The sequence below is a fragment of the Procambarus clarkii genome, chromosome 39 (genome assembly GCF_040958095.1).
Source record: "Procambarus clarkii isolate CNS0578487 chromosome 39, FALCON_Pclarkii_2.0, whole genome shotgun sequence".
NCBI classification, from domain to species: domain Eukaryota; kingdom Metazoa; phylum Arthropoda; class Malacostraca; order Decapoda; family Cambaridae; genus Procambarus; species Procambarus clarkii.
In genome coordinates, this window is record NC_091188.1 from 35695383 (window position 1) to 35716351 (window position 20969).

Here is a 20969-nt window from a genome sequence, read left to right on the forward strand (position 1 = left end):
TGACTACCTGAGTTTCTCCCTTGGGCACCCTTAGGTGCCATAGGGGTAGACATTTTATCCAGGTTAGTTTTATCTGAAACAGATGGCATAACATTAATGGGGTTATGTTTGGTTGGTCTGGACTGGTTGTGGGTAAAAGGTGTATTAACGTAGGGCATAAAATTATTTTTAATGGTCATTTTGGCCGCCAACTGGTAGTCTTCTGCCAATTTGGCCAAATCGACAAAGTTAGTATGTACCGCCTTCCTCTCTATTAAGTACTGTGACGCTGGTTCTGATATATTTACAATAAATCCCTCGACCAAAATATTATTTTTGAGTGCATCCCAAATATCAACCTTAGCAGAGCGCATCCATTTTTCAAACGCTTCAGTCTGATTATTAGCACATTCAGTTAAAGGTTCGTTGTGGCCAGAATTTAAACTGTGATATGACTGGTAGTGAGGTTCTCGGGTAATCACATATGGCTGCATCCACATTCCCCTCTCTCAGGACCTCACCACTCTCTCAGCCAGACCGTTTGTAAAAGGATTATAGGGTACAGGTGTTACATGTTTAATTTCATTCTTTCTAAAAAAAAATCCTCCATTTCCCCAGACACAAAATAAAGGGCCATATCAAGTATATTATGTTAGTAATATACTTGCTCAATATTCTCATTGGCTTATGTGCAGAAATGAGATGGATCTGTTAATTCTACTTGGTAAGAATTATTTCCTTGGGGAAAAATGACTATATCATACACAGTTCAATTCTCAATTGATAAGGTTATAAACTACGAGGAAATATAATTACAACATTCACAATTCTCAGGGAAATTGATATGGTAGATAGATCAATTACAATTATTAATTGTAATTAATAATTGTATTAATTAGAATGAATACCTCTTCCCAAGTGTACAACTAAATATAGTTAATAAACAAATCCTCAAGGTCCGTGATGAGGGTTCCAACTTACGTCCAGGATGATCCCAGACTCACCCTAGTCGATTGCACCACGTCATGGAAAAGAATTGCAACCGGGAGTGCTACTGCTCTCACACTGATCCTGCAGTCTCTCTGAGACACAAACCTGGGTTTTACATAATTACCCCCATGCACCCGAGTGTGGGACATTTGGGGCTTGACTCTATTTATTTAATTATTATAGTAATGAAATCAATTACGAAGGACCACCCGCTTTTATAGTAAAGAGGGAAACTAATAAAAAGTGATAATTAGAAATTCCTGGAAGAACCAGTGTTTATGGCTAAATATTAGGAAGTATAATCACTTAAAAATTAATGGGCTGTATAGATAATTAACTTGAATCAAAGTCTCAAACACCTACATTGGGGGGTTATTGCTAGAACTTCATATACGTCTAGGAATTAGTGTGGTTCGTGCACCAGTTCATTGTGTAATAACTTAATCTTATGACCAATTAAAGAAATCTATAGAAATTTTATCACCAGTAAATATATGAATCATTAACATCATAAATTAATCCTTCTAATAAACACGTATTATCTCCAGTGTACACAGTATTCAATTAAATGATAGGATAAAATAATAAGAATTTGAATAATTAAATGAATACGAAAAGTCTTAGCTTTAAGACGATTTCAATGACATCAGTTACGAATCCTCCTCGGGATCTCCGGAATTCCTCGTAGAACACTGGGAGATGAATAACACGGGTAAAGTAACAGCTCGTGGACTCCTCACACGCGAGCTGTAATTTAAGGGATATTACGTAGCATTGCACTAGGCTACTAAAATATCTATGTTCATGAAAATAGGAAATGAATTAGTTACAATACTAACATGGGTTTTGTTGAGGTTGCTCAATGTAACGACAAGCTGCCCCGACATATACAATCTCTAATGATGCATCAAAAGGGAATTATATATACTTAGCTAAGGGGTACAGATGAAGTTGAGGCTTGCCGAAACCGCGTCCCAAGCTCCACTCTCACAATAGCGAACACGTGGTTGATAGCTTGGCTTGAGTAACGTGTCCCAGACTCTGACACCAAGACTTGTTGCTCAATTCCACAACAAGTGACTTCACGCCGCACTCAGGCGTCTTGTCCTCCTCAAACCACAAATCATAATGGCGTCTCCCTCCCCGCTCACGTCTCGCATTCACCACAGAAATTATTTATCACGAATAATATTATTTCGCGCAGTTGTGGCTAAAATGCTTTAATAAAGACTGGGTTGTAATTCTAGGGAGTTAAATATTATTACTTTCTCGTCTTATGGTAGTAAACAAGAAATGGAGAAGATTTTAGTTTTCTCCATGGCATTCACGCGTGACGGTAAATTTATTACTTGATAACAATTGTAACTAGAAACTCTCGATTTGGGAGTTATGTTATCAGTAAATAATTATCACACGGAATACTGATGATTTTAGAGAATCACACTCAATTCTCTAACACACTGGACATAAATGTGTTTAACTAGGTACAATCTGACGCAATACTGGTGCTTGGTTTCGTAATACTTCCACTATTCTTATACAGATATAATTATTAGTTCATGTGAACCCTACTGTTAGCAAATTTTAGTAACTACAGTAATTAGTATAATTTAACACTAATTTATAATAATACAATAATATTGTATTAGTGTTGGAAATTTCCAACATAACTCTGGGGGGGAGATTTATCGGGTCGCAGTGTAATGTTGAGTACTGACATACCCATCCCGAAGTTAATATTAATATGTTAGTATGTTAGTACACACATAACGGATGTCCCGTAATTGTCAAGGACATACAAAAAACCTAAGTCTTGCAAATTTCATGTTGAATGGAACATGTTATTATGAATTATCTAAAGTTAATAACTAAGAAAGCCTACAATAAACTCTGTGACTGGTGTCGCTATGACATGTAATGTTTATGTTACTAAGTGTCTTGTAAACTCACAGATACTCTAGACGAAATAATGTTATTAATAGCCTATACAACAATTAAGAATTAAATCACACAATTTAAATAACTGAGAATCCACTGTGGTGAGAATGTTCTGGGTCATGGTGACTTGTAATGATTTGTTACTTGACATCACACTACAGTATCATCATGATTACTTAAATTGGATGGGAAGGTATTTGTTCTTGGTCAAAGCTATAATAGGCTTGTAGTTTCCGCTTGCATTGTTGAGCAGCAGCTCTAGTGGGGCGGTTGCTTGGTGGATCAGAATTGCTGTCCTCTTAAACTGTTGGTGAAGCTGGTTCTGGTAAACACTCTCGTTCTGCTAATTCGAGAGGTACCAACTTCTCTAAGGTTTTCAGGGTAGTGTTGCCTCGGCACAAAACTTTCACTACTCTCAGGATACCTTGGTGATCTGGACGGATAGCAACAATTTTGCCTATGGGCCACTCTGACCTTGGTCCATCACTGTCAACCAATACTAGGTCTCCTGGTTTAAGTTGTACTTTATTATAGGGACTCGAAGCTCCGTAGTGGTACTCTCGTAGAGCTGTGAGGTACTCTCGAGTACACACCTCATTCCACCTTTCAATTACTCTTGAGAGATGTTGGTAACTTTCTACTAAGTCACTCCTGGTTACATGTGAAGGGTCGACGGGATCCTCTTCTGTTAAAGGTATGATAGGACTCAGCAGGCCTCCATGTATCAAGTGTGAGGGACTCAGAGGTTCTCTCTGTGAGAAATCGTCTGACAGGTATGTTAAGGGGCGGTTATTGACTCGCGCCTCGATTTCCACAACAAGTGTTTGGAGCTCGGAGTAACTAATTTTCTGTCGATGTAAGGTCTTTCTTAAACACTTCTTGACAGTTCCTATCATACGTTCGTAGAACCCACCTTGCCAAGGGGCTCTTGGAGCTATAAATTTCCAGTGGCATTGTCGTCTCTGCAGGACTGATTGCACTTCTGGATGATTCCATACTTCTCGCAGACAGGCTTCTCCTGCCACAAAATTTGAACCATTGTCCGATATCATTAGTTTGGGACAGGATCTGCGAGCTGCAAATCTTCGAAAAGCTTGGATGAAGGCTTCGGCACTCATGTCAGAAGTCACTTCTAGATGTACGCCTCGTGTGGTAGCACACATGAAGAGGCAAATGTAAGCTTTCAAAGGTATCTTATCTGGGTTGCCAGTGAGAAGCAAGGCTCCTGTGTAATCGACACCAGTGGTCTCAAAAGGACGAAGATGAACCACTCTTTCTTCAGGGAGTGGTGGAGGTCCTGGGTAAGGACACACTCGAGCATCGTATCTTTTGCAGATTACACAGAATTTAATAATTGATTTGACTGTTTGACGACCTTGAGGAAGCCAGTATTTTTGTCTAAGGTCGGTGAGAGTGTCTAACACTCCACCATGTAAAGTACCATATTGATGGTGATGTAAAACTAGAAGTTTGGTAATGATATGGTGATGTGGTAGAAGGATTGGATTTTTTTGTATCCAGATCAATTTTTGCATGAAGGAAACGTCCTCCACACCTTAATATATTATGAGTGTTGGCATCATACCAGATACCTAGAGACTTAGTTAATTTATCTGGAAGAATTTCATATTCGCTTCCATATGTCTCTTGCTGTGCACGTTTGATCCAGTAGAGGATAGGATTGGGAAACTTATGTCTGATTCCTATCTTAGCAAGAAAGTCAAACACATGTGCTGTCACTCTTAATAACTTACTTAAGTTAGAATAATTGTGAGGATCAATAGTTAAGATTCGATGAGGTTCTGGTTCTTTCATGGGAGTAGTGATATTGGTCACTATGACTTGTGGCTTTTGTTTGGGCCACTGACCACCAACAAGCCATGAAGGTCCATTGAACCACATCGAAGACTTGATAAGTTGTTTTAGTGTTAATCCCCGAAATAAATAATCTGCAGGATTGTCCTTAGTAGGAACATGTCTGAATTTATATCCAGCAGATAATTCATGAATTTCCCTAACACGATTACTGACGTAGGGAGTTTTATTGTTTTTGTTTCTTACCCATTGTAAGACTGCCTCATTGTCTGACCACACGACAATCTCACCAAAGTGGATATTATTGAGTGTCTTGGTCAGGCAATGAGCCAATCTTACTCCCACCAGCAATGCAGTCAACTCCATTTGAGGTAAAGATCTCTTCTTAATGGGAGCAACTCTTGCTTTAGATGTGAGCAAAATTGATTGTGCACTATTAACTAAGTAGGTTACAGCGCCATACGCTTTGCCAGAGGCATCGCAAAAAACGTGCAAATTTGTGGGCAAGTTTGGTCCTGAAGCATTACGAGGAAATTTCAAAACACCTAATTGATTGAAATCCGTTGTGAGTATCTGCCATTTAGCTTGTAACTCACTTGGTAATTTACCATCCCATCCCATATGTTTCTGCCAGCATTCCTGCATTAGGAGTTTGCCCCTTATTAATATAGGACTAAGTAAGCCTAAAGGGTCAAATGGTTGACTGACATACGAGAGTAATTTTCTCATGGTAAGGGATGAATTATCGGTTTGCACTGACTTGACATTCATCTCGTCAGTACTTGTGTTCCATTCCACACCTAGAACCTTTAATTGATTAGGTCCCTGATAACCTGGAAATTCTTTCTCGATTATCTGGTTTAATGATTTATTATTTGAGGCCCATGATTGTAGTGGCATATTGGCTCCTAATAACTCACGGTTAGCTTCATGGTAGATTTCTACCAAATTGGATTGATCATTTGTAGTTCCCTGGAAATTGTCGACGTACAAGTTGTCACTAATTTCTGCTTTATAAGGGCTATTCGTCTTCCTCAAATGTGTATCTAGTGTCGCTTGCAATAGAAACAGGGAAGACGTCGCTCCGAATAATACTGAGGCAAAACGATATGTGATGATATCACTGTTAGGATCCAGTGGGTCCTTAATCCAGAGAAACTTGGTGTAATTACGATCCTCTTCCTGTAAACCTACTCTAAGGAAGGCTTTACTGATATCAGCAGTATAAGCAAAAATACCAGTACGGAATCGTAATAGCACATCATGTAGCCTTTGGGTTAGGCTAGGTCCCGTTTGGAGACATTCATTCAAAGACACACTGTTGGGCTTCACTTTAGCACTACAGTTGAAGACAATACGTATTGGTGTTGTCAATGAATCTTTCACCACATCGTGATGGGGTAAATAGTGACCTATTTTCCGGTCATCATTATCAACAACCTCGATAAATTTACTGTTGAGTTATTGTTGGATTAGTTGATGATACATGTGTAGTTTGTCTGGCTGCTTCTGCAGTCGTGTTAATTGAGACTGCAATTGTGAGGCTGCCATAAAATAATTAACTGGAAGTTGTGGATGATTCAACTTCCATGGTAGTCTCACCCAATATTGTTTATCTTTATAGACAACTGTATCCAGATATTGCTGGTAAGTCCACATATCATCAGGGCTTGGTTGTTCAGGGATAATACCTAGTGTCTAAATCCCACAGACGATGTACAGGGGGATCAGACTCAATATCTTCAGATATTTCTCTGAAATGTAGGGGTGACTGTTCCAAGCCTAGTCACGCCACTATTATATTATTAGATTGTTGGTTGGTTGACGCTGGATTTTGTGGGAAAAGCACCGGTCCAGTAAGCAATATGCCTCCAGCAGATGACAACAAATTCATTCCGAGTTGTCTGGTGCATCCCGTTATAAATTTATAATAATGGTCAGCACCTATAAGTATTCCAACATCAGTGAGGCAGTCAGAATTTATTTTGTAATCTGCTAGCCTCATGCAGTTTCGTTTAAGATATTTCGCAGTGCGAGCTAATCCTGTGACCTGCAGGTCCGTAGGAAGTTTGTCTACTACTACCGCTTGTATTGGACTAGTGGAAGATCCAAGTCTCACTAATACCTTAACTACTTGGTATTCCCGAGGTCCACTATTAGTCAAGAAACCAGAAATATTTAATCTCACACTTTTGGCAGGTTTTAATTTTAACTGCTCGACTAATTGTTGTGTAATGAAGGTTTTCTGTGATTCTTGATCAAAAAGACCTCTAGTGTTAACTCTAGATTTCCTGTTTATTAGTCTAAGTTGAGCTGTAGGCAGAGTGGTATTATTACCTGACTCAGTAGCAAGTACATTTATTTCTTGATGCACTTTGCAATATTGTACTGTGGTAGAATTCGTGGAATTCTCCCCAGTTGTCATGGATTGGGTAGAAGTTTTTCTACATAAGGCATAGTGATGTACACCTTGGTTGCATCTACTGCATGAACGTAGTTGCACTACACATTTTTTGGGGTCATGAGAGCCCATGCACTTGGTGCACCTGTGTATTCCTTGTAACCGTTTAATCCTGGTATTAAAGTTAGAATTAACAGTGCATTGGTAGGTGGCATGTTCTTGACTACAGAACAGATACCTTATCTCTCTGGTTGACTTTGTTCCTTGAGTAGACAAGTCCTTTGTTACACCAGAAGGAGATACTGAATAAGTACCTACATTACCACTCCCTTTTCCAGTGGGTGGAGCAGTTCTAGGTTTAAATTTATTAGACTTATTTAAAGTCGTTTTTGGTTTGACTGAAGTGTCAATATGAGCTGAGTTACGATGGGAGTTAGTAGAGAAGTTTGAAACACTTTTCCCATCTTGGTTGGCTCTTTGTCTTTCGACTAAGGTATGTAGACCTTCTGTAATTTCTTTCAAGGTCAGAAAGGTCTTGTTGTACATAGTACACAATTTATCTAAGGTTTCTCTTGGCAATTTTCGCCTAACAACTACTTTGGTCATCCATTCAGCTGTCTGAATTTGGACTTTAAGGCTTAAGGCCTTGAGTAAAGATTCTAACTCTAGCCTGAAAGTTTGGAGAGAATCTGTTGAATTATTAGCAGATGGTAAATCTAGCAATTTTTGAACTAAGACAGTAATAGTTCTCTCCTTGTTATCGTGGTTGGTTTTGAGCAATTGAACAGCTAAGGTGTAACCATCACTGGTCAGTGTTATATTAGAGATTACTTTCAAGGCTTCATTTCGTAACAAGCCTTGTAAATAAGTGAATTTGGTTGTTTGAGGAATGTTAACTTTAGAGTCTACTGCGTCTACGAATTTACTCCAGAAATCATCCCAACTTTCATTCTCGTTACCAGAGAATGTGGGTATGTTGATTTGAGGTAATTTGACGTCAGGATCTGTATGTGCAGTAGAAGTTATTGTCAATTTGTTTTTAGCAATTTGCTTCTTAAAGGGTAGAAGCTTAACCTGTATATCTTCTTCATACTGGTCTAAGTCATTTATAACATCCTCAAGTTCACTATCATCTACAGAGGTTGAGTGAAGTTCTGTTAAATACAGACTCATGTGTTGCTTAATATGGGCAAATTTGCTTTCAGCAACTTGTAGTAAATCTTCTAATTCAAAGTAGTCAACAGGTGACTGTTGTGACAGATTTTGACATTTATTAATCTGTCGGGTCAAATGACCTTTCAGACCGATAAGGGTCCTTTTCATTTTTGTAGCCGTTTCCATTTTGGTGGGTAAAGGCTGGTTTGTCAGTAAATATTTGTTACTGAGATAACTGGGATATTGACTCATTCAGTGGAGTTCAATATCAATAATAATAGCCTGATATACTTGAATAGACTATAATTTACCTACCTAACAAGAAATAACTAATTATTTTGAGCAGTGCTCGAACTTCACCATTAACTTTCGTCCAGTTAGCTCTTCTGTATCACCATTAGATGTAATGGTGATCATCCAGCAATACTCAAAATAGATACACACAAAATAATGAGTACAAGATGAAATAATATGGATATACTCTAATCAGAGTTATCTCAAAGTTTAATCCCACCCTTGATAGGGTCAGCACAAATGGTATAATACATACACTACTAACTAGCTCAAGTCTAGTTGTGATAATTCCTACCAAAGAAACTACAAATTTATTTAGTCTGTGTTTGTGCCAAATTCAGCACAATCACAGCCTAAACTCTACCTAATAAGATTGGTAAAGATTATTGTGGTGCAGAAATGTGAATATAGTTGTGCTGTATTTTTGTTTTTTTTGCATTTTATAGTTTATAAGTGTGCACTTGCACACACAAGTGAAAACAGTTATTTACAGTTAACTTTGGCTTGCTAGCCACAGCCGTTTGTGATAATTGATTGTGTTGATCAATTTGTCAACTACATGTGACTTAGACTCACCTGACAGGTGTACACCATCTCTTGCCAGGTTTTGTCTTTATGGTCTGGCTCTAAATTGGATATAAGTGGCATCCAATCTCACTCGTTTTTTCAGCCTTAAATTTCTGTATTTAGCAGCTCTCTGGTAGTATTCTGGTGTTACTCCCCAACGATTATCTTGACTTGGTTGGCGACGTTCCACTAATGTGAATACTACCGAATTGCTGATGAGCTTAAATGAAGAAATTATGGTTTTAAGGTGATTGATCACCTCAGCTGGATGACGAGTAGGATGGATGTCATTACCACCTAAGTATATAATGGTTAGATGATGTGGCCACTCTAACGCAGGTGTTAGTGTGGAATTGTTATAAAAGTTATGAGCTGTTGCTCCTGGCGACCTAAAGATTCTTACTTCAGTATGAGGTATAGGTCTAAGTGTTGTGGGTAATTGACTGTGTCCCACGAGTGCTACCTTATACATGAGGTGTAAGTAGCAATGACTTGGTGTGACTTAGGCTAACCTATGTGTTACGCTGTTGGTAGACACAATTAATTAAAATGGTTAGTCTAGACTACTTCACACGGTGATTAGTTATTACAAATTAGTATGTATATTTATATTTTATGTTTATCCGGTTCGATAAGGACCATAATGTGGGACATTTGGGGCTTGACTCTATTTATTTAATTATTAAAGTAATGAAATCAATTACGAAGGACCACCCGCTTTTATAGTAAAGAGGGAAACTAATAAAAAGTGATAATTAGAAATTCCTGGAAGAACCAGTGTTTATGGCTAAATATTAGGAAGTATAATCACTTAAAAATTAATGGGCTGTATAGATAGTTAACTTGAATCAAAGCCTCAAACACCTACATTGGGGGGTTATTGCTAGAACTTCATATACGTCTAGGAACTAGTGTGGTTCGTGCACCAGTTCATTGTGTAATAACTTAATCTTATGACCAATTAAAGAAATCTATAGAAATTTTATCACCAGTAAATATATGAATCATTAACATCATAAATTAATCCTTCTAATAAACACGTATTATCTCCAGTGTACACAGTATTCAATTAAATGATAGGATAAAATAATAAGAATTTGAATAATTAAATGAATACGAAAAGTCTTAGCTTTAAGACGATTTCAATGACATCAGTTACGAATCCTCCTCGGGATTTCCAGAATTCCTCGTAGAACACTGGGAGATGAATAACACGGGTAAAGTAACAGCTCGTGGACTCCTCACATGCGAGCTATAATTTAAGGGATATTACGTAGCATTGCACTAGGCTACTAAAATATCTATGTTCATGAAAATAGGAAATGAATTAGTTACAATACTAACATGGGTTTTGTTGAGGTTGCTCAATGTAACGACAAGCTGCCCCGACATATACAATCTCTAATGATGCACCAAAAGGGAATTATATATACTTAGCTAAGGGGTACAGATTAAGTTGAGACTTGCCGAAACCGCGTCCCAAGCTCCACTCTCACAATGGCGAACCCGTGGTTGATAGCTTGGCTTGAATGTCGACGCGCTTTAATTGGCTGGTCACGACAGATCACGTGGAACAATATTAACTAGTTCTAGGATGAGTATCAGGTTAAATCTTGCTGACAACTTCACCGTAACGTGTCCCAGACTCTGACACCAAGACTTGTTGCTCAATTCCACAACAAGTGACTTCACGCCGCACTCAGGCGTCTTGTCCTCCTCAAACCACAAATCACAATGGCGTCTCCCTCCCCGCTCGCGTCTCGCATTCGCCACAGAAATTATTTATCACGAATAATATTATTTCGCGCAGTTGTGGCTAAAATGCTTTAATAAAGACTGGGTTGTAATTCTAGGGAGTTAAATATTATTACTTTCTCGTCTTATGGTGGTAAACAAGAAATCGAGAAGATTTTAGTTTTCTCCATGGCATTCATGCGTGACGGTAAATTTATTACTTGATAACAATTGTAACTAAAAACTCTCGATTTGGAATTATTTGGGAGTTATGTTATCCGTAAATAATTATCACACGGAATACTGATGATTTTAGAGAATCACACTCAATTCTCTAACACACTGGACATAAATGTGTTTAACTAGGTAGAATCTGACGCAATACTGGTGCTTGGTTTCGTAAGACTTCCAGTATTCTTATACAGATATAATTATTAGTTCATGTGAACCCTACTGTTAGTAAATTTTAGTAACTACAGTAATTAGTATAATTTAACACTAATTTATAATAATACAATAATATTGTATTAGTGTTGGAAATTTCCAACACCCGAGCTCTGTCAACAAGTTCGAACCCTCATCACGGCCTTTGTGGATTTGTTCATTTGATGTATCAAGCTATTGTGATTTCTGTGTGTAAATATAGTTAATACTTCTTCTCAACGTGCTAGAAGGTGCTCAGTTGAGGTGAGGACTGGTAATATAAGCATTCGACAGCGAGTCATCAAGATCACATACAGCCCCACTCCTGTGCCAGGTAAGTCTACTACGGGCTCACCATAGCCTGTGCTACTTGGTACTTTTTGGTTGGTGTTATAAATTTAGTTGCTGTTATGGGGGGTATGGAGTACTAATGGGAAGGGCCAACAGCTAGAATCAAGATGTATCAAAATTAGTGGCATAAATAGGCCCGGCCCCCAAGGAACATAGTTCCTGTTTATGCTTTAAGGTTTTAGAAAAAGATCTGTCGTCTGGAATACAATCACCTACACCACTACAGTAGGATTAATGGATACACCTCAAAACTAACTTATTTATTAACCTCTCTTAACAACCCCCCATATACATTAACAACAATAACAATAACTACTTTACCACACTATTTTACTTTAAAAGTCTTGGTCCACATAGGCAGGATACAAGGTTTTACAATTAGGACAAACTAGAGTAAAGTCAACTAGGCAAGGGATACTAGCAAGGACTCTAGGTAGCTTAATGGTACCACTTGAGCACACGTGGTTCCACTGAGACCCCTTAGAGTAACTTAGCAATATAAACACTAGCGTAGCCTATACACATTACTACACACTTATGCCAGAAAACGTACATGCTACACGGTACTTAGCTTTGTAAACTAGACACAGGATAAGGTAAGGGATGAGGAGAAAGAGGAGGAGGAGGCAGAGCCACACAGGGAAGATGTTTCCACAACACAGCCAGAACAGAGAAGAATGACCCAGCGTCCTCCTGCCTCCCACTCACTTGCTGCCAGAGGATCTTCAGCTGATCGTACGGCAAACATCAACCCAAGTTTACTCAGACCTTCCTTACTATTTCCCTTAAACATTCTAAGAATATCTGATAATTAATCAATAACAAGCTCAAGAGTCTGAATGCTCTGTGAGAAACAAGATTCATCTTATGTCTGGCAAGGAAGATAGGAATAAGGCATACTCCCGGATTTTAAGGAGCCCAGATATAAATATTATTGTAATTAAATATCCCTCTCACATGATCCAATTCTATGAATTAATGTAAAGTAATTATTTAGAGCTCAACTTGACCTCTGGTTTCCAACTAAGGAACCCAGAGTCATAACAGTCGGAGTGGCCGAGTCCAAAACAACAACAACAATGAGTCATCATCAGTCTAGTTGCATGAGTGGGTCAGTAGAGATGCTTGAGAGATACGGCACGTCTTCAACATTCACCAGCAACATTGTAACACTCGATGTGTGCAGTTCCTATCCTCACAAGACAGCCTCCACACACAGCACACAGCCAGACTCCGGCCGCATCAAACTTCCACGCGCTCGGCCCCACTCGACTCCGCTCACATTCAGAGCGCCACAGTCTACACTCTCACCCGGCATCCGAGCTCTCCACCTCAGCCTCACTCAGCTCTCTGCCCTGCTTCAGGCTTCGTCTCAACTACTACCACACTTCACTACACTGCCAACAAGCCGACTGCTGAAACCAAGACTATACTAACTTTAAATAAAAACCACTAAACTCTTTGTGTCTATTCAACCAAATATGTACATGTAAATATACGAAACAGGGCATTATCTGAAGCCAGATAATTTATGTGGTGGCCCCAAGATACAGATGATGTGGTGGAACTACACACAGTAACATTCATTAATTTTGTGTATGAATCCACCACCACCAGGTAATATTTGTATTCATAGGTCCAGCATAATCTATAGGAAGTCTAGACCAGGGTTTCCCAGTGCATGGCCAGGAAAGTACTGGGGCCTGGGGTTTCCCAGTGCATGGCCAGGAAAGTACTGGGGCCTGGGGTTTCCCAGTGCATGGCCAAGAAAGTACTGGGGCCTGGGGTTTCCCAGTGCATGGCCAGGAAAGTACTGGGGCCTGGGGTTTCCCAGTGCATGGCCAGGAAAGTACTGGGGCCTGGGATTTCCCAGTGCATGGTCAGGAAAGTTCTGGGGCCTGGGGTTTCCCAGTGCATGGCCAGGAAAGTACTGGGGCCTGGGGTTTCCCAGTGCATGGCCAGGAAAGTACTGGGGCCTGGGGTTTCCCAGTGCATGGCCAGGAAAGTACTGGGGCCTGGGGTTTCCCAGTGCATGGCCAGGAAAGTACTGGGGCCTGGGGTTTCCCAGTGCATGGCCAGGAAAGTACTGGGGCCTGGGATTTCCCAGTGCATGGTCAGGAAAGTTCTGGGGCCTGGGGTTTCCCAGTGCATGGCCAGGAAAGTACTGGGGCCTGGGGTTTCCCAGTGCATGGCCAGGAAAGTACTGGGGCCTGGGGTTTCCCAGTGCATGGCCAGGAAAGTACTGGGGCCTGGGGTTTCCCAGTGCATGGCCAGGAAAGTACTGGGGCCTGGGGTTTCCCAGTGCATGGCCAGGAAAGTACTGGGGTTTCCCAGTGCATGGCCAGGGAAGTACTGGGGCCTGGGGTTTCCCAGTGCATGGCCAGGAAAGTACTGGGGCCGGGGGTTTCCCAGTGCATGGCCAGGAAAGTACTGGGGCCTGGGGTTTCCCAGTGCATGGCCAGGAAAGTACTGGGGCCGGGGGTTTCCCAGTGCATGGCCAGGAAAGTACTGGGGCCTGGGGTTTCCCAGTGCATGGCCAGGAAAGTACTGGGGCCTGGGATTTCCCAGTGCATGGTCAGGAAAGTACTGGGGCCTGGGGTTTCTGATAATTCTTTAAGCAAATGTGATAATTCTTTGTTACTGCAGCAATATCTTGGTCCATTTTTGCCCACCAAATCCAACTTCTAGCTTCTGGTTTCATAACATTTGTACTATTTTGGCCACCATGCCATAATGGCATAAATGTTCCAAAATTTTCTACATCTATTACGTCTCCAAATAGAAGATGAATGAAATAATTTAGGAATGAGGAAAATTAAAATAAATGGCGTGGCTATAACGCCTACCCTGTCTTCAAAATCCATAATCAAAGATATATCTTCAGAGGCATATGCTAGGTTGGCAACACAAGATCTTCTCATAGAAATTTGTGTAAGGATGTATTCAGAACCTTGTATACCACATATGTCAGACCAATCCTGGAGTATGTGGCTCCATCATGGAGTTCATACCTAGTCAATCACAAGACGAAGTAAGAGAAAATTCAGATGTATGCCATCAGACTAATCCCAAAAACTATAGATGAGTTATGATGAAAGGATGCAGGAATTAAAGCCTCACATCACTGGAAGACGGAAGAGTTAGGGAAATATGATTACAACATACACAAGTCTCAGGGGAATTGATAAGGTAGATAAAGCCAGATAATTTAGCACAGATAGAACTCGCACGAGGGGACACAGGTGGGAACTGAGTAGTTTCCACCTGTGTCCCACAGAGACAAGTTAACAGAAACAATGTGTTCAGTGACAGGGAAGTTAACAAATCGAATGCCCTTGCATTGAATTACGAATGAATTACGTAAATTTATAATTTATATCGCTGTCATTGGCAAGGCTGCATTAAAAACATTATATTATTGAGTGTTATTATCCATTCAGTGATGGCATAATAACATTATCTAGTAATAGTTAAATAAATAACAGTCACAAATTCTTAAATAAGGACGTGGAGAAATTTATTACATCAATAATAATAGAATCATAAAAACAAGCTGGGCAGCACCTTAAGGGGCGGCCAGGCGTCGCTGGCCTGGCCAGGCGTCGCTGGCTCGGCCAGGCGTCGCAGGCCCGGCCAGGCGTCGCTGGCCCGGCCAGGCATCGATGGCTCAGCCAGTCGTCCTGGCCTGCCCAGTCGTGCTGGATACAGACTGTACGCCAAGTTTTCTTTGAATGAACCATTGTTCAAGACGTTATCCAATTCTCGTTTGATGTTGACTGGTCAACATATTTTTCGATGTGATCAGAGGTGAAGACAACCCTTGGGCTTGGTTATTCATCTGAAGATATGGCTGCGTGGTGAGACAAGAGCCAAAAGTGACGTTATTTTTAAGAGGACGGGTTGCACGAAGCGCCGGGCGAGTGTCTTACCACTGCGCCACGGAGACTGCATAATCGAGAAATCGCTTCCCTCAGAATCAGATAAGTTATCTTTCCTCCTAATTTTGCAATAATAAGTGACGACATTCTCGAGTGAAGTTGGGAAAAGATTAAGCTGATAAGATTGGCCGTTATAAAGGCTGACAACAACACCAACACAAGTTGATCTTCTTAGTGAATAACATTTTCCCTTGAGTTTGTCGCTGCAGTAAACATGCATAATATATTAATCAATTAATCCTCCTAACAGTAAATAAAACGTGCAATTCATTTAACTATAATATGTTGATGAGGTGAACCTTTACAGGTGCTGGGAAAACAGCTTCCTTCTACAATCCAAGACTAATTTATAACATATTTATTGATTATCAACAACTCTAGTGTCATTTCCACTGATCGCTCAACTCAAGACTTGAAGGCTTAGTAACTGTAATTTCTTAAGCTTCAACACGACAATAATTAATTACAAAATTTAATTTTGGTTAATATTTTAGATGTTTCCATATTATTGGAGTCCAATCCCCTTCTAGTCATAATAAATCTCTGACAGAGGATTTTTCCACAGAGGCAGACTCCATATACAATTAAATACGTATGTATGATAGAACCCAACATGCATAGAATCTGTACAGCATTTGATTGGCAGATGAAAGGTGGGATCAACGAGCCGAAGCTGAACCCAGACAGGGAAACCTAGATATATACACAATCTCCACCACTACCCTGCCCACATACAATCTCTCACCACCTCCCCACCCACACACACAGTCTCCCACGACCTCCCCGCCCACACACAAGAGATGGTTATTCCAGGCTGCGAGGGGGTTCAGAGACTTTATAAGAGGTACCATGACGATGGGAGGATCAAGAGTAGTAGTAGTAGCAGTGATATATGACCCACCACCAAGTGACAGAAGACCCAGGCAAGAGTACGACAGAAACAACATGACGGTTAACCCCATAATTGAGAGAGCAGCCGCTGCTGCCTGCAGCAATCGATCCCATCTACTCATCATGAGGGACTTCAATCACGGAAGGATAGACTGGGAAAACAAGGAACTGCGTGGAGGTGTGTAAACATGTGAAGCTAAACTGTTGGAAGTGGCAACAAGAAACTTTTTAAGCCAGCATGTCAGAGAAGCCACAAGAAAGACAGGCAATGATGAACCAGCGAGACTCGACCTAGTATTCACTCTGAACGATTCAGACATATCAAACCGTCAGACGAAACCGACTCAATCGGTTTCGAAGCCCCCGTGGGAATGAGTGATCACAGTGTACTGATGTTTGAGTACCTGGTCGAAGTAGCGTAAAGGTACTCAAGGAAAGGCCCACAAAACACAAGGCTGGCATTCCGGAAGGGAAACTTTGAGGAGATAAGGAAATTTCTAACAGATATAGCTTGGGAAACAGAGCTTAGAGGAAAGACGGCTCAAGACATGATGGATTACATCACTCAGAAGTGTAAGGAGGCAACAGACAAGTTTGTCCCAGTCCAAAAGGAAAAAAAATGCAGACAAGAAACCCATGGTTTAATCAAAGATGTAAACAAGCAAAACAATTATGTAAAAGGATGTGGAGAAGCTATAGAAATATCAGGGCATTAGAGAGCAGAGATAGATACCAGAGTCCTCAGAATAAATACGTCAGGGTGAGATGAGAGACAGAGCAACAATATGAAAACGACATAGCGAGCAAGGCAAAGGCTCAACCTAAGTTGCTGCACAGCCACATCAGGAGAAAAACGACAGCGAAGGAACAGGTAATGAAATTGAGGGTAGGGGCAGACAGATTCACTACAAACGACAAGGAGGTATGCAAAGAACTCAATAAGAAGTTCCAGTAGGTGTTCACAGTAGAGCAAGGAGAAGTCCCAGAGATAGGAGAGGGAATATGTAACCAGACACCACTAGAGGAGTTTGTGATTACCAGTGGGGAGGTGAGGAAGCATCTGCTAGAACTGGATGTGACAAAGGCTGTAGGCCTGGATGGAATCTTACCATGGATACTAAAGGAAGGAGCAGAAGCTCTGTGCCTGCCACTATCCATGGTGTACAGCAAATCACTGGTAACAGGTGAACTGCCAAAAATTTGGAAGATGGCAAATGTTGTCCCAGTATACAAGAATGGTCATAGGCAGGAGGCACTGAACTACAGACCAGTGTCCCTAACTTGCATACCATGCATGATGATGGAGAAGATTGTGCGAAACACCTAGTGGAACATCTGGAGCGAAAGAACTTTGTAACACAACAGCAGCATGGTTTCAGGGATGGCAAATCATGCCTCACAGGATTAACTGAACTCTATGACCAGGCAACACATATCAGGCCAGATAAGGGAGGCCTGGGCAGACTGCATTTTTCTGGATTGGCAGAAAGCCTTTGTCACAGTACCACATAAGACTAGTGCACAAGCTGGAGATGCAGGCGGGAGCTGTGTACGTGAACGTCAAGAAAAGGAAGAAGGGAATTAGATTCCCATTCAACTTTGAAATAGATGGAAGGCGCCAGATTGTTAAGAGAGGGGCGGAAAGGCTGGAAAAGACTAAGGTTATAAGGCCATAAAGCCAAAATGTCATCAACATAGTGAAGCCAGAGAGAGAGGGACGAGAATCAATATAAGGAAAGAGAACAGTTTCGAAGTATTCCATGTAGAAATAGGCAAGAACAGGGGAGAGAGGGGGAACCCATAGCGACATAGGTTCAATACTTCGGGTTCTCCTTTTCCTGAACATGCGCGTCGTCTTCTTCAAGAACTTATTCATGCCACCTCCTTACAAGTTGACGATGCTTTTCTAATAGGACGTCAACATCAACGCTTTCTGTCTTCTTCTCTTCCCAGTGATCTATGCAATATCCTATTTCCCATTGCATTTGACACTGCTCACCTCTCCTCTTCCCACCACTCCTCCACACTACACAACAAACTTCAACGCTTGATCTCCAACAGTCCTTGGGCCAAATACTCTCTCTCTGACTGTGTTACCAACCTTTCATTTTCCCCTCTTTCTAAACACCAGCAAGAACTTCTTGGCCTTGGTCTTTCTTTTGCTACTTCCCCTGGCCCACGCTGTGGCATTGATCTCATTAGTTCCTTTGACAGGTTTGTCAATTCTAACTCTAGTACTCTTTCGGACCTGTCCGCCTTTATAGGGGGCCTTATACCCGTTCTTGACAACTTGTTTTCTAAAAATCACCACCTTCCTCGTCGCTTCCAGCTTGCCCTTGCCTCCCTGAAATCTAACAACTCTATTCTTATCCTTCCTTCCGACAAAGGCAATACGGTGGTTGTCCTTGACCGTGAGGACTACCTCCGAGAAGCAGATGTCTTGCTCTTTGACTCCCGCACATATGCCGCTCTGACTTCTAACCCTTTGGATCGGCTTAAAACTTCCTTTAATCACAAACTAAGACAGCTCTCTAGTCTTTGTCCTCCTGACTTCGATCTCATTAAACGTTTACGTGTCATCTGCCCTTCTCTTCCTTATTTCTATGGTCTACCTAAGACTCATAAACCTGGTGTTCCTCTTCGTCCTATCGTTTCTTCACAGGACTCTGTTGGCTATACTCTGTCCTGCTGGATCGTTAAAACTCTGACGCCTTACCTTGGCACTTTTTCCCCTGCCCACCTTCGTCACTCTCAGGACTTCATAGAAAGACTGCACCTGCAGCCCTCCTGTAAGATGCTTAGTCTTGATGTCGACTCTCTGTTCACTAATGTTCCCCTCGATGACGTTCTCTCTTTCCTTAGACAGAGGGTGACTCCCGGTTCCCACTGACGTTTTTCTCGAACTCATTAGACTCTGTGTTGACTCTAACTCTTTTTCTTTCAATTGTAAATATTACACTCAAACTTTCGGTGTCGCTATGGGTTCCCCTCTCTCCCCTTGGAGAGAGCGGTCCTAAATCCTAAACCCAATCCTAAACTGCAGGATTGGAGTTCTGATGAAATGGAAATTCCGGGCTGAGATAAGTTCAGAGATTACATAACAGGAACTATGACAATGGGAGGACCTAAGATAATAGCAGCAGTCATTTACAACCCTTCACTAAATGACAGAAGACCCAGACAGGAGTTTGATAGGAACAACATGGCATCCAATAATATAATAGAGAGAGCAGCTTCAGTTACCTGCAGGAATGGCTCAAGACTCTTAATCTTGGGCGATTTCAACCATGCAAAGATAGACTGGGAGAAAGGGTACCCACATGGAGAGCTAAACTTTTGGAAGTGGCAGGAAGGTACTTTCTGAGCGAACATGTCAGGGAACCCACAAGAATGAGAAGCAATGACAAACCAGCTAGACTCTACCTGATATTCACCTTGAATGAGTCAGAAATGAGGTAAGTCAGATTTGAAGCCCCCATAGGAATGAGTGAATGAGTGTATTGACATTTGAGTATCTGGTAGAGATAGGGATAACCTATCCAAGGATGGGATTGGAAGGGAAAACACTAAATTACCAAAGAGGAAAATATGACGAGATGAGGAACTTCCTAATGGGAATACCATGGGAAACAGAACTCAGAGAGAAAACTGTACAGGGTATAATGGACTATGTTACCCAGAAGTGTCTGGAAGCTGCAGGCAGGGCTATCCCGGCCCAAAAGGAAAAAAAACGAAAAGCAACAGAAGAATCCATGGTTCAATTAGGAATGTAAGGTAACGAAGCAATTGAGTACAAGAACATGGAGAAACTACGGGAATGACAGAACACCAGAGAGCAGGGAGAGATACCAGAGAGCAAGAAAGGAGTATATCAGAGTGAGGAGAGAAGCAGAGAGACAGTATGAAAATGACATTGCGAGTAAAGCTAAGACCCAACCAAAACTGCTCTACAGCCACATCAAGAGGAAAGCAACAGTGAAGGAAAAAGTGATGAAACTGAGAAAAGGGGAGAACAGATACACAGAGAATGATAAGGAGTTGTGTGAAGAACTCAACAAGAGATTCCAGGAGGTCTTCACAATAGAACAAGAACCCCCCTGCACTAAATGAGGACGAGGCAAACCAAGCAACCTTGGAGGAATTTGACCTCACTAATGATGAGGTCAAAAGGAATCTGTTGGAGCTGAATGTGAAAAAGGTTGTTGGGCTTGACAGAATCTCACCGTGGGTACTAAAAGAAGTTGCAGAAACACCTTATGTGCCATTCTCTATGATGTATAACAGGTCACTGGAAACAGTAGACCTATCGGAAAGCTGGAAGACAGCTAATGTAGTCCCAATATACAAAAAGGGTGACAGGCAAGAGGCACTGAACTGCAGGTCAGTTTTCCTAACTTGTATACTATGCAAGGTGATAGAGAAGATCGTGAGGAAAAGGCTTGTAGAGCATCTGGAGGGAAATAGCTTTGTAACACACCACCAGCATGGGTTCA